Here is a 13,403-nt window from a genome sequence, read left to right on the forward strand (position 1 = left end):
TGCTGACATTATTTCATGTACTAGTACACAGAGGACAGCTTCTGACCCAGCTACACCTAGCTCCCATGGTTTGCCCAACGCAGCTACGAGGTTTAGGAATAAGCTAAATTCAGATGAAGAAGATGCTGATTTATCCCAGAGGAGATTCCCCCCAAAAGAAGAAAGAGAAGATCATAGTTAAGAAAACTATAAGGAAGGTGTTGGGGAACGTTGCATGGGAAACAAAAAAATTCCTACGCACACGAAGACCTATCATGGTGATGATCATCTACGAGAGGGAGATCATATCCACATACCCTTGTAGATCGCTAAGTGGAAGCGTTAATAAACGCGGTTGATGTAGTGGTACATCTTCAAGATCCGTCCCACGAACCGTCCCACGATCTGTCTCCCGAACCGTCTCGTGATTTGTCCCGATCAAGTGCCGAACGGACGACACCTCCTCGTTCCGCACACGTACAGCTCGATGACGATCTCCGCCTTCTTGATCCAGCAAGAGATACGGGGAAGTAGATGAGTTCTCTAGCAACATGATGGTGTGCCGGTGATGGTGATGATCTATTCCTGCAGGGCTCCGCCCGAGCTCCGCAGAAAACCGATCTAGAGGAAGAACTACGAAGTAGAGGTTTAGTGTTGCACGTGGCTAAAGTTGTGTCTCAAAATCCCTAAACCTCTAGTATATATAGGAGGAGGGGGCAGCAGCCTTGGTGCGCCAAGGAAGTCCTCCTTGGGTCGGCCGAAGTGGGGAAGGGAGGAGTCCTCCTCCAATCCCACTTGGATTAGGACTCCTTCCTTATTTTCCCACCTCCTTTGGATTTTCCACCTTTTCCTCATGGGATTTCCTTGGATGACTTTGTCAGCCCATTATACCTTATTGCGCATCCAATAAACCCGCGTGGACCCCTTGGGGCGTGGTGGGCCCACCCAGTGGGCCCCCGGAACCCATTCGTCACTCCCGGTACACTGCCGGCAATGCCCGAAAACCTTCCGGAATCCAAAGACCAACTTCCTATATATCAATCTTCATTTTCGGACCATTCCGGAACTCCTCGTGACATCCGGGATCTCATTTGGGAATCCGAACAAAACTTCGGTCACCAACTCATATAACTCAACTATACCGAAACGTCACCGAACCTTAAGTGTGCAGACCCTGCGAGTTCGAGAACTATGCATACATGACCTGACACACTCACTGATTAATAACAAACAGCGGAACCTGGATGTCCATATTGGTTTCTACATATTATACGAAGATATCTATCGGTTGAACCTCTATGTCAAGGCTTAATATAATCACGTATACTTTTCCCTTTGTACTTCGGTATGTTACTTATCCGAGATTCAATCGTCGGTATCTCTATACCTAGTTAAATCTCGTTGCCCGTAAGTCTCTTTACTCATTCCGTAATACAAGATACTGTAACTAACTCCTTAGTCACATTGCTTTCAAGGCTTGTTGTGATGTTGTATTACGGAGTGGGCCCCGAGATACCTCCCTATCACACGGAGTGACAAATCCCAGTCTTGATCCATGCCAACCCAACAGACACCTTTGGAGATACCTGTAGAGCACCTTTATAGTCACCCAGTTACGTTGCGACGTTTGATAACCCACAAGGTATTCCTCCGGTGTCCGGGAGTTGCATGATCTCATGGTCATAGGAATAGATACATTGACATGCAGAAAACAGTAACAATAAACTCACACGATCATATGCTACGTTTATAGTTTGGGTCTTGTCCATCACATCATTCTCCCAATGATGTGATCCCGTTATCAAGTGACAACACTTGCCTATGGCTAGGAAACCTTGACCATCTTTGATCAACGAACTAGTTACCTAGAGGCTCACTAGGGACAGTCTGTTGTCTATTATCTACACATGTATTTGAGTTTCCAATCAATACAATTCTAGCATGGATAATAAACAATTATTATGAACAAGGAAATATAATAATAACCAATTTATTATTGCCTCTAGGGCATATTTCCAATAGTCTCCCAGTTGCACTAGAGTCAATAATGTAGTTCACATCACTATGTGATTGTAATGAATCTAACACCCATACAGTTTTGGGGTTCGATCATGTCTTGCTTGTGAGAGAGGTTTTTAGTGAACGGTTCTGAACCTTTCAGATCCGTGTGTGCTTTAGAAATATTTATGTCATCCTATAGATGCTGCTAATACGTGTTATTTGGAAATATTCCAAATGATTGCTCTACTATACGAATCCGGTTTACTACTCAGAGTTATTCGGATTAGTGTCAAAGCTTGCATCGACGTAACCCTTTACCACGAACTCTTTAATCACATCCATAATCAAGCAAAATTCCTTAGCCTACTAGTTACTAAGGATAACTTTGACTGTTGTTCAGTGATTCAAACTTGGATCACTCTTTGTACCCCTTGACAGATTCATGGCAAGGCACACATCAGGTGCGATACACAATATGGCATACTTTAGAGTCTACGGCTAAGGCATAGGGGACGACCTTCGTCCTTTCTCTTTCTTCTGCCGTGGTCGGGATTTTGAGTCTTACTCAAATTCAAACCTTACAACACAGCCAAGAACTCCTTCTTTGCTGATCTATTTTGAACTCCTTCAGAAACTTGTCAAGGGATGCATTTCATTGAAAGTTCTATTAAGCGTTTTGATCTATCTCTATAGATCTTGATGCTCAATGTTCAAGTAGCTCTGTCCAGGTTTTCCTTTAAAAAACTCCTTTCAAACAACCCTTTATTCTTTACTGAAATTCTACATTTCTTCCGATCAACAATATGTCAACCACATATACTTATCAGAAATTTTATAGTGTTCCCACTCACTTCTTTGGGAATACAAGTTCCTCATAAACTTTGTATAAACCCAAAAGCTTTGATCATCTCATCAAAGCGTATATTCGAACTCCGAGATGCTCGCACCAGTCCATAGAAGGACCGCTGGAGCTTGCATACTTGTTAGCATCCTTAGGATCGAAAAAACCTTCTCGTTGTATCATATACAACCTTTCCTCAAGGAAACCGTCGAGGAAACAATCTTTGGACATCCTATGTGCAATATTTCATAAATAATGCAGCAACTGCTAACATAATTCCAACAGACTTTTAGCATCGCTACGAGTGAGAAAGTCTCATCATACTCAACTCTTTGAATTTGTCGGAAACATCTTTGTGATAAGTCGAGCTTTTCTTAATGGTGACATGTCACCATCATCGTATGTCTTCCTTTTAAAGATCCATATGTACTTAACAATCTTGTAACCATCAAGTAGTTCTTCCAAAGTCTACACTTTGTTTTATACACGGATCATCTCTCGGATTTCATGGCCTCCAGCCATTTGTCGGGATCCAGGCCCACGATCGCTTCTTCATAGCTCGTAGGTTCAATGTTGTTCAACAACATGACCTCCAAGACAGGGTTACCGTACTACTCTGTAGCAGTACGCGACCTTGTCAACCTACGTGGTTTGTCGTAACTTGATCCGAATCTCAGTGATCACTATCATCAGTTTCCACTTGAATTAGCGTAGGCGCCACAGGAACAACTTCCTGCGCCCTGCTACACACTGGTTGAATTGACAGTTCAATAACCTCATCAAGTTCCACCACCCTCTCACTGAATTCTTTCGAGAGAAACCTTTCCTATAGAAAGGACCCGTTTATAGAAACAAACACTTTGCTTTCGGATCTGAGATAGGAGATGTACCCAACTGTTTTGGATATCCTATGAAGATGCATTTATCCGCTTTGGGTTCGAGCTTATCAAACTGAAACTTTTTAGCATAAGCCTCATACCCCCAAACTTTAAGGAAACGACAGCTCAGGTTTGTCCAAACCATAGTTCATACTTTGTCATCTCAACGGAAATACACGGTGCCCTATTTAAAGTGAATGCGGTTGTCTCTAATACATAACCCATAAACGATAGTGGTAATTCGATAAGAGACATCACACTATACACCATATCAAATAGGGCGCGGCTATGACGTTCGGACACACCATCACACTATGGTGTTCTAGGTGGCATGAATTGCGAAACAATTTCCACATTGTCTTAGCTGTGTACCAAATCTCGCAACTCAGATATTCATCTCTATGATCCTATCGTAGAAAGTTTACCCTCTTGTCACGATGATCTTCACTCTGAAATAGATTTAAACTTTTCAATATATTAGACTTGTGATTCATCAAGTAAATACTCCTGTATCTACTCAAATCATCAGTGAAGTAAGAACATAACGATATCCACTGCATGCCTCAGCACTCATTTGGACTGCACACATTAAAATGTATTACTTCCAGCAAGTTACTTCTTGTTCCATGTGGTATGATTTGCATGTCTCAAGTGATTCAAAATCAAGTGAGTCCAAATAATCCATCTGCAAGGAGTTTCTTCATGCGTTTATACCAATAGGTATGGTTTGCATGTCTCAAACGTTTCAAAAATAAGTGAGTACAAAGATCCATCAACATGGAGCTTCTTCATGCATTTTACACCAACATGACTCAAGCGGCAGTGCCACAAGTAAGTGGTACTATCATTACTACTTTGTTTCTTTTGGCATCAATAGTATGAACATGTGTATCACTACAATCGAGATTCAATAAACCATGGAAGGTATTTATTCAAGCAAATAGAATAACCATTATTCTCTTTAAATGAATAATCGTATTGCAATATACACGATCTAATCATGTTCATGCTCAACGCAAACACCAAATAACAATTATTTCAGTTCAACACTAATCCCGATGGTAGAGGGAGTGTGCGATATTTTATATCACGTCAACCTTGGAAACACTTCCAACACATATCGTCACCTCGCCTTTAGCCAATCTTTGTTTATTCCGTAGCTTTCATTTCGAGTTACTAACACTTATCAACTGAACCGGTATCTAATACCCTCGTGCTACTAGGAGTACTAGTAAAGTACACATCAATATCATGCATATCAAATATACTTCTGTCGACTTAGCCAGCCTTCTTATCTATCAAGTATCTAGGGTAGCTCTGCCTCAGTGACTGTTCCCCTCATAACAGAAGCACTTAGTCTCGGGTTTGGGTTCAACCTTGGGTTTCTTCATTAGAGCAACAACTGGTTTGTCGTTTCATGAAGTATCCCTTCTAGCCCTTGCCCTTCTTGAAACTAGTGGTTTTACTAACCATCAACAATTGATGCTCCTACTTGATTTCTACTTTCGCAATGTCAAACATTGTGAATCGCTCAAGGATCACCATATTTATCCTTGATATGTTATAATTCATTACGAAGCTCTAGCCGCTTGGTGGCAGTGACTTCGGAGAACCATCACTATCTTATCTAGAAGATTAACTCCCACTTGATTCAAGCGATTGTTGCACTCAGACAATCTAAGCACATGCTCAATGATTGAGCTTTTCTCCTTTTACTTTGTAGACAAAGAATCTTGTCGTAGGTCTCATACCTCTCAACATGGGCACGAGCATGAAATCCCAATTTCATCTCTTAGAACATCTCATATGTTCCGTGACCTTAAAAAACATCTTCAGCGCCTCAATTCTAAGCTGTTAAGTGTTACCCACTGAACTATCACGTAGTCATCAAAACGTGTAAGTCAGATGCTCGCAACATCCATAGACGACGCTCGATGTGCAGTACACCGAGCGGTGCATTAAGGACATAAGCCTTCTGCGCAGCGATGAGCACAATCCTCAGTTCACGGACTCAGTCCGCAAAGTTGCTACTATCATCTTTCAACTCATATTTTCTGTAGGAACATATAAAAACAGTAGAACTACAGTGCAAGCTACAACACTATTTGCAAAGACCTTTTGACTATGTTCATGATAATTAGTTCAATTAATCAAATTACTTAAGAATTCCCACTCAAATAGACATCCCTCTAGTCATTCGAGTGGCGCATGATCCAAATCCACTAACTCAAATCCGATCATCACGTGAGTTGAGTATAGTTTCAGTGGTGAACATCTCCATGTTGATCATATCAACTATATGATTCATGCTTGACCTTTCGGTCTCTTGTGTTCTGAGGCCATGTCTGTACATGCTAGGCTCGCCAAGTTTAACCCGAGTGTTCCGTGTGGGCAACTGTTTTGCACCCTTTGTATGTGAACGTTGAGTCTATCACACCCGATCATCACGTGGTGTCTCGAAACGACGAACTGTCGCAACGGTGTACAGTCGGTGTTGGGGATATTACCTACAGATAACCCGCCCTTAGTGGGTCGGGTCATCAAAGGGGCGACTTACCATTCAAAGAGTGTCTCCTGGACCAGAAGCTAGATGGTGGTTCAAGAGGTCGTGCAGATGGTATATTACCAAGGGAGTTCCCAATCGTGGAGAGCACAGCGACTCAGAAATAGGGAAACCCACAAGGAGTAGCATGGCAGGACTTTTGTAAACCCTAGGGCCTCGACCTTTATATAAAGGCGAGTCCCGGGAAAGGTCAGGTGAGTTAGAGAGAATTGAAAGCTAGGTCAGGCGAGTTACGCCCTCCTTGTAATCAAAATCACCATTAATCCTCACAAAGCAGGACGTAGGCTTTTACCTCCTCACGAGGGGTCGAACCTGGGTAAATCTGCGTCTCGCTTTCGATCACCCCCTTCGATTCGCCACCAAGGTGCGATGGATCCATCTTTAAGTCATTTCACGAGGACATCTGCCGTGACAAAACCATGACAGTTGGCGTCCACCGTGGGGCTAGCGCACGGTGGAGTTGAGTTCTCGAAGGGAACCCTACTAGGGTTAGAAAGCTATGCGGCCGACATCATGACAAAGAGCCGCCGTGGGAGGTAATACATCGACAACTCCCTGTGGGAGCCGGAAGCCGATTCAGTCGAATCTGGCTACCGAGTCCCCTTTGGCAAAATCAACATCTTCATCGGCATGATTGGGACGCCCGTGCCTGATCCGGACACCTCCACCAACATCGTCGAGCCGGCCAGGTACGTTCTCCCCATCACGTGGTAGGACAGGAGTCGCCACACTTTCGTCGGTTTTACGCAGGGAAATGACGTACAAGACGAAGCGGTGGTCCAGGAGATCACCCCCGTCAATTCTGACGGTGAGTCATCCATGCGTGAGACACATTCAGTCGACCCCATCCAGGAAGGACAACTCGGAGGGCTGTCGTTGGCAATGGACCCCGAGATCCTCGAGAGATCCCATCGACAAATCGCCATCTACATGGCGGGGTCGGCGTAGCCTCAGCAAAATCCAACTGGCAACAACGAGACCGGTGGGACGTCCAAACCCCCAGCACAAACAATGGCGGAATTAGCAGCGGAGGTCGCCAGCCGTATGGCAACCACCGTCATGTCCGAGAATCAGGAGTCTACCAACGCCGAGCTAGCAAAGCTGCGGGAGGCGATGGCCAAGGCGCAGCTGGACATGGAAGGAGAAGCCGCCAGGGTGGAGACGCAGCAGGCTGCGATCGCAGCAGAGACGGAATGGTTGAACACCGAAGGCTGGCGGCTCAAGAGACAGCAACATGCGTCCGACGCCATTCACCAAAGGAGGCACCACGGGCGTATCCCGGCCGACTTACATCCAACTCGCCTTTTCGACACCCCGCGCACCCCCGGGGCGGGTCATGATCAACCTTTACAAACTGTTCCGAGGGGAGGTCCGGTTCCACCGCCCAATCCACCGTCGCCTCAACCAATGGATGCCCATGCGACTTAGTTACAGACGCCACGGGGTCACTTCTCGAATCCCGTGGACAATGTGCTGGCGGCAACCCGCCACTTGGAGTCCCTGCCGATTTACGGAAACTCCCCGGCCGAGATAGAGGCCAGAAACGCCATCAAGATGCTAAAACGGCTGTGGTCCAACACGCACAGAATTCTCATAGCCTCGATCGACTGCACTCCACGCCTTAGGCGAGCCATGATACGTCTCAAACGTATCAACAATTTTTGATGGTTTCATGCTGTTATCTTGTCTTCTTTGGTTGTTTTATGTACCTTTTATATCTTTTTTGGGACTAACTTATTAATTCAGTGCCAAGTGCCAGTTCCTGTTTTTTCTGTGTTTTTGACTCTTTTCAGATCTGATTTTGGAACAGAGTCCAAACGGAAGAAAAATCCCGAAATGATTTTTTCCCGAACGGAAGAAGATCAGGGGGCCTTTGGGCCAAGCCAGGTGGGCTCCACGGAGCCCACAAGCCCCCACTCCGCCACGAGGGGGGAGGCAGCGGTGGGCAGGCTTGTGGCCTCCCTGGCCACCCCCTGACCTAGATATTTGGGCTATAAATTCCCAAATATTCCGCAAGAAATCAGGGGAGCCTCGAAAATACTTTTCCGCCGCCGCAAGCTTCCGTTTCCGCAAGATCTCATCTGGAGACCCTTCCCAGCACCCTGCCGAAGGGGACTTTGGAGTTGGAGGGTTCTTCATCATCATCATCTCCCCTCCAATGACTCGTGAGTAGTTCACTTCAGACCTACGGATCCGTAGTTAGTAGCTAGATGGCTTCTTCTCTCTCTTGGATCTTCAATACAAAGTTCTCCATGATCTTCATGGAGATCTATCTGATGTAATCTTCTTTGGCGGTGTGTTTGTCGAGATCCGATGAATTGTGGATTTGTGATCAGATTATCTATGATATATATTTGAGTCTTTTCTGATTTCTTATATGCATGATTTGATATCCTTGTAAGTCTCTCCGAGTCTTGGGTTTTGTTTGGCCAACTAGATCTATGATTCTTGCAATGGGAGAAGTGCTTGGTTTTGGGTTCTGCCATGTGGTGACCTTTCCCAGTGACAGTAGGGGTAGCAAGGCACACATCAAGTAGTTGCCATCAAAGGTAAAAAGATGGGGTTTTTATCATTGGTTTGAGATTATCCCTCTACATCATGTCATCTTGCTTAAGGCGTTACTCTGTTCTTATGGACTTAATACACTAGATGCATGATAGCGGTCGATGTGTGAAGTAATAGTAGTAGATGCAGATAGTATCGGTCTACTTGTTTTGGCCGTGATGCCTATAGAAATAATCATTGCATAGATATCGTCACGACTTTGCGCGGTTCTACCAATTGCTCGACGGTAATTTGTTCACCCTCCGTCTACTTGCTTTCATGAGAGAAGCCACTAGTAAACACTACGGCCCCCGGGTCTATTCACATCCATCGTTTACATCTCCGCTTTTACTTTGCTTTGTTACTTTGTTGCTTTCAGTTCTCACTTGGCAAACAATCTATAAGGGATTGACAACCCCTTCATAGCATTGGGAGCAAGTTTTTGTGTTTGTGCAGGATCTTGAGATACTCCTCCACTGGATTGATACCTTGGTTCTCAAACTGAGGGAAATACTTACCACCGCTACGCTACATCACCCTTTCCGCTTCGAGGGAACACCAACGCAAGGCTCCAAGGCCACTGGGAAATCCTTTGCACACTTGCCTAGGAAGTCCCTTAAGGCGTAGCCGCAGCAGAAAGATCAAGCCAAGTATTCTCCCGTCGACGTGCCTATTTCTGGCGCCGTTGGAAGGTCTTTTGTTGTAGTAGCAGATGTATTTCTGGCGCCGTTGCCTAGGAGGAGAAATCAGGATCTATCCAAGTAGGTCTCACAAACTCTTCTCTTGCATTTACTTTTGTTGCCAGTTGCCTCTCGTTTTCCTCTCCCCCACTTCACATTTGCCGTTTTCATTTGCCTTTCGCCTTCGCCATTTTCTTTTGCCCTTGACGGTTTTCTTGCTTGCTTGTGTGCTTGTTTGTTTGTTGAAGTCATCATGGCTGAAAACACGAAACTTTTCGACTTCTCGAGCACTAATAATAATGATTTTATTAGTACTTCGATTGCTCCAACCACTAGTGCGGAATCGTATGAAGTCAACGCAGCTTTGCTGAATCTTGTTATGAAAGAGCAATTCTCTGGCCTTCCTCGTGAAGATGTCACATCCCATCTCAATACCTTCATTGAGCTTTGCGATATGCAAAAGAAAAGACATGTGTATAATGACGTGATTAAGTCGAAACTTTTTCCTTTCTCGTTGCGACATCGCGCAAAAACTTGGTTTTCTTCTTTGCCTAAAAATAGTATCGATTCTTGGGATAAGTGCAAATTTGCTTACATATCCAAGTATTTTCCACCGGCTAAGATCATCTCCTTACGTAACAATATCATGAATTTCAAGCAACTTGATCATGAACACGTTGCACAATCTTGGGAGAGGATGGAGCTTATGATTAGAAATTGTCCCGCTCATGGCTTGAGTTTGTGGATGATTATACAAATCTTTTACACTAGCTTGAATTTCGCTTCTCGCAATATCTTGGACTCCGCCTCAGGTGGAACGTTCATGGAAATCACGTTAGGAGACGCTACAAAAGTCCTAGACAATATCATGACCAATTACTCTCAGTGACACACTGAAAGGTCGTCTGCTAGCAAAAAGGTGCACGCTATAGAAGAGATTAACTCACTTAGTGCTAAAATGGACGAGTTGATGAATTTAGTTGCTAGTAGAAACGCTACCGTAGATCCTAATGACATACCACTATCTTCTTCGATTGAGAGTAGCAACGCTAGTTTGGACGTGAATTTTGTTGGTAGGAACAATTTTGGCAACAATAATGCTTTTAGAGGAAACTATGTTCCTAGGCCTTTTCCTAGTAACTCCTCTATAAATTATGGCAATTCCTACAACAACACTTATGGAAATCACAACAAATTACCCTCTGATTTAGAGAGTAATATCAAAGAGTTCGTCAACTCTCAAAAGATTTTCAATGCGTCCATAGAGGAAAAACTACTCAAAATAGACGATTTGGCTAAGAGCGTTGATAGGATGTCTTGTGATATTGATGCTTTGAAAATTAGATGTGCTCCTCCCAAGGTCAACTTGGATGAAACTTTGAAAGCTATGTGTATCTCCATGAATGAGAGCAAAGAAAGAACCGCCCAAATTCGCGCTAGACATGAATGGTTTAAAAGGGTGCGTTCTAGTGATGCAAATCACGAAGATCTTAAAGTGCTTGGTGTGTCTCCTCTTGAATCTTTGTTTTCGCGTGTCAAACCTACTTATGGAGGGGCTGGATATGAATCCACTTTGGTTGAAAAACGCCCCAATGATTCGGAGTGCACCTATCTTGATGATAAAGGTGTGGAGAGTGGAGTAGAAGAAGTCAAAAATTTGGGTAGTAATGAAACTCCCACTTTGGATTTCAAGGAATTCAATTATGATAATTTCTCCTTGTTTGAATGCATTCCTTTGAGGCAATCCATTGCAAACTCTCCACATGCTTATGGCCAAAGCAAAGCCTTTACCGCCCATATCGTAGATGCTATGATGAAATCTCTTGAAGAGAAGCTCGAACTAGAAGTCTCTATACCTAGAAAACTTCATGATGAGTGGGAACCTACTATCAAAATCAAGATCAAAAACTATGAGTGCAATGCTTTGTGTGATTTGGGTGCTAGTGTTTCCGCGATTCCAAAGTCTTTATGTGATATTCTTGGTTTTCATGAGATTGAAAAGTGTTCTCTTAATTTGCATCTTGTGGATTCTACTATCAAGAAACCCATGGGGAGGATCTATGATGTTCTTATTGTTGCAAATAAGAACTATGTACCCATGGATTTCATTGTACTTGACATAGATTGCAAACCTACATGTCCCATTATTCTTGGTAGACCTTTCCTAAGGACTATTGGTGCTATCATCGATATGAAGGAAGGGAATATTAGATTTCAATTTCCTTTAAGTAAGGGCATGGAGAACTTTCCTAGAAAGAAAATAAGATTGCCTTATGAATCTATGATCAGGGCTACCTATGGTTTGAGCACCAAAGATGACTATACGTGATTCCATCACTTTCGCCTAGCTAAGGGCGTTAAACAAAAGCGCGTGTTGGGAGGCAACCCAACAAATATATCATTTTTCTTTCTGTTTTGTGTTTTCCACACTTTCATAATTCTGTTATGATTGTGTTTTTTGTGTTTCTTTTTGTGTTTGCGCCAAGCAAAACCGTTATGATTAGTCTTGGGGGTGATCGTTTGGTCATGCTGGAAAAGACAGAAACTTTCTGCTCACGAAAAGAATTTTCGTTTTTTTTTCGTAAGAGCTTTTGAGTTGATTCTTCTTGATGCTGATTTCTACACAAATGCTTCAGACTTTCGTAATTTTTAAGAATTTTTGAAGTACCATTGGTATACGAAATATACAAATTGCTACAGACTGGTCTGCTGTTAACAGATTCTATTTTTGTTGTGTTGGTTGCTTATTTTGATGAAACTATGGATAGTATCGGGGGGTATTAGCCATGGAATATTGAAATCATAGTAAACCAACATCAGCACAAGTAGAATGTAAGTTTGCTACAGTACCTAAGGAAGTGGTGGTTTGCTTTCTTGTACTAATGTTATCACGAGTTTCTGTTTAAGTTTCGTGTTGTGAAGTTTTCACGTTTTGGGTGAAGTTCTTATGGAAAAAGAGATAAAGAGTGGAAAGAGCTCAAGCTTGGGGATGCCCAAGGCACCCCAAGATATTCAAGGATGCCTTAAAATCCTAAGCTTGGGGATGCCCCGGGAAGGCATCCCCTCTCTCGTCTTCAATCCATCGGTAACATTACTTGGGGCTATATTTTTATTCACCACATGTTATGTGTTTTTTCTTGGAGCATCTTGTATCATAGGAGTCTTTTATATTTGTTGTGTCACAATCATCCTTTCTGCACAACTAGAGAGAGAGACATGCACACACCGTGATTTTGTCGAGCTTCACTTATATCTTTTGGTAGACAATTCAGCTCAATGTGCTTCACTTATATCTTTTGAGCTAGATACTTTTGCTCTCTGTGCTTCACTTATATCTTTTAGAGCATAGTGGTGTGTGGCTTGGTAGTTGATCTATGCTTTGAAATTAGTCTCAAAAGGGGTAGTTATCCAGAGGGATACGAAAACTTCCACCTTCATGTGCATTAAATAGTTAGAGAAGTTTGATTCATCTCAATTAGTTTTGAGTTGTGGTTATGGTAATATTGAATTCATGCTAGTAAGGTGTTGTGGATCTAGAAATACTTGTGTTGAAGTTAGTGATTCCCGTAGCATGCACGTATGGTGAACCGCTATGTGATGAAATCTGAGCATGATTAGTCTATTGATTGTCATCCTTTCCGTGGCGGTCGGGATCGCGCGATGGTTTATACCTACCAACCCTTCCCCTAGGAGTATGCGTTGAATGCTTTGTTTCGATTACTAATAAAACTTTCGCAACAAGTATATGAGTTCTTCATGACTAATGTTGAGTCCATGGTTTAGATGCACTTTCACCTTCCACCATCACTATCTTCTTAGTGTCGTGCAACTTTTGCCGGTGCACAAAACCCACCATTAGCCTCCCTCAAAACAGCCACCATACCTACCTACTATGGCTTTTTCAAAGTCATTCCGAG

Source organism: Hordeum vulgare, chromosome 7H (assembly GCF_904849725.1).
Source record: "Hordeum vulgare subsp. vulgare chromosome 7H, MorexV3_pseudomolecules_assembly, whole genome shotgun sequence".
In the NCBI taxonomy this organism is placed as follows: Eukaryota; Viridiplantae; Streptophyta; class Magnoliopsida; order Poales; family Poaceae; genus Hordeum; species Hordeum vulgare.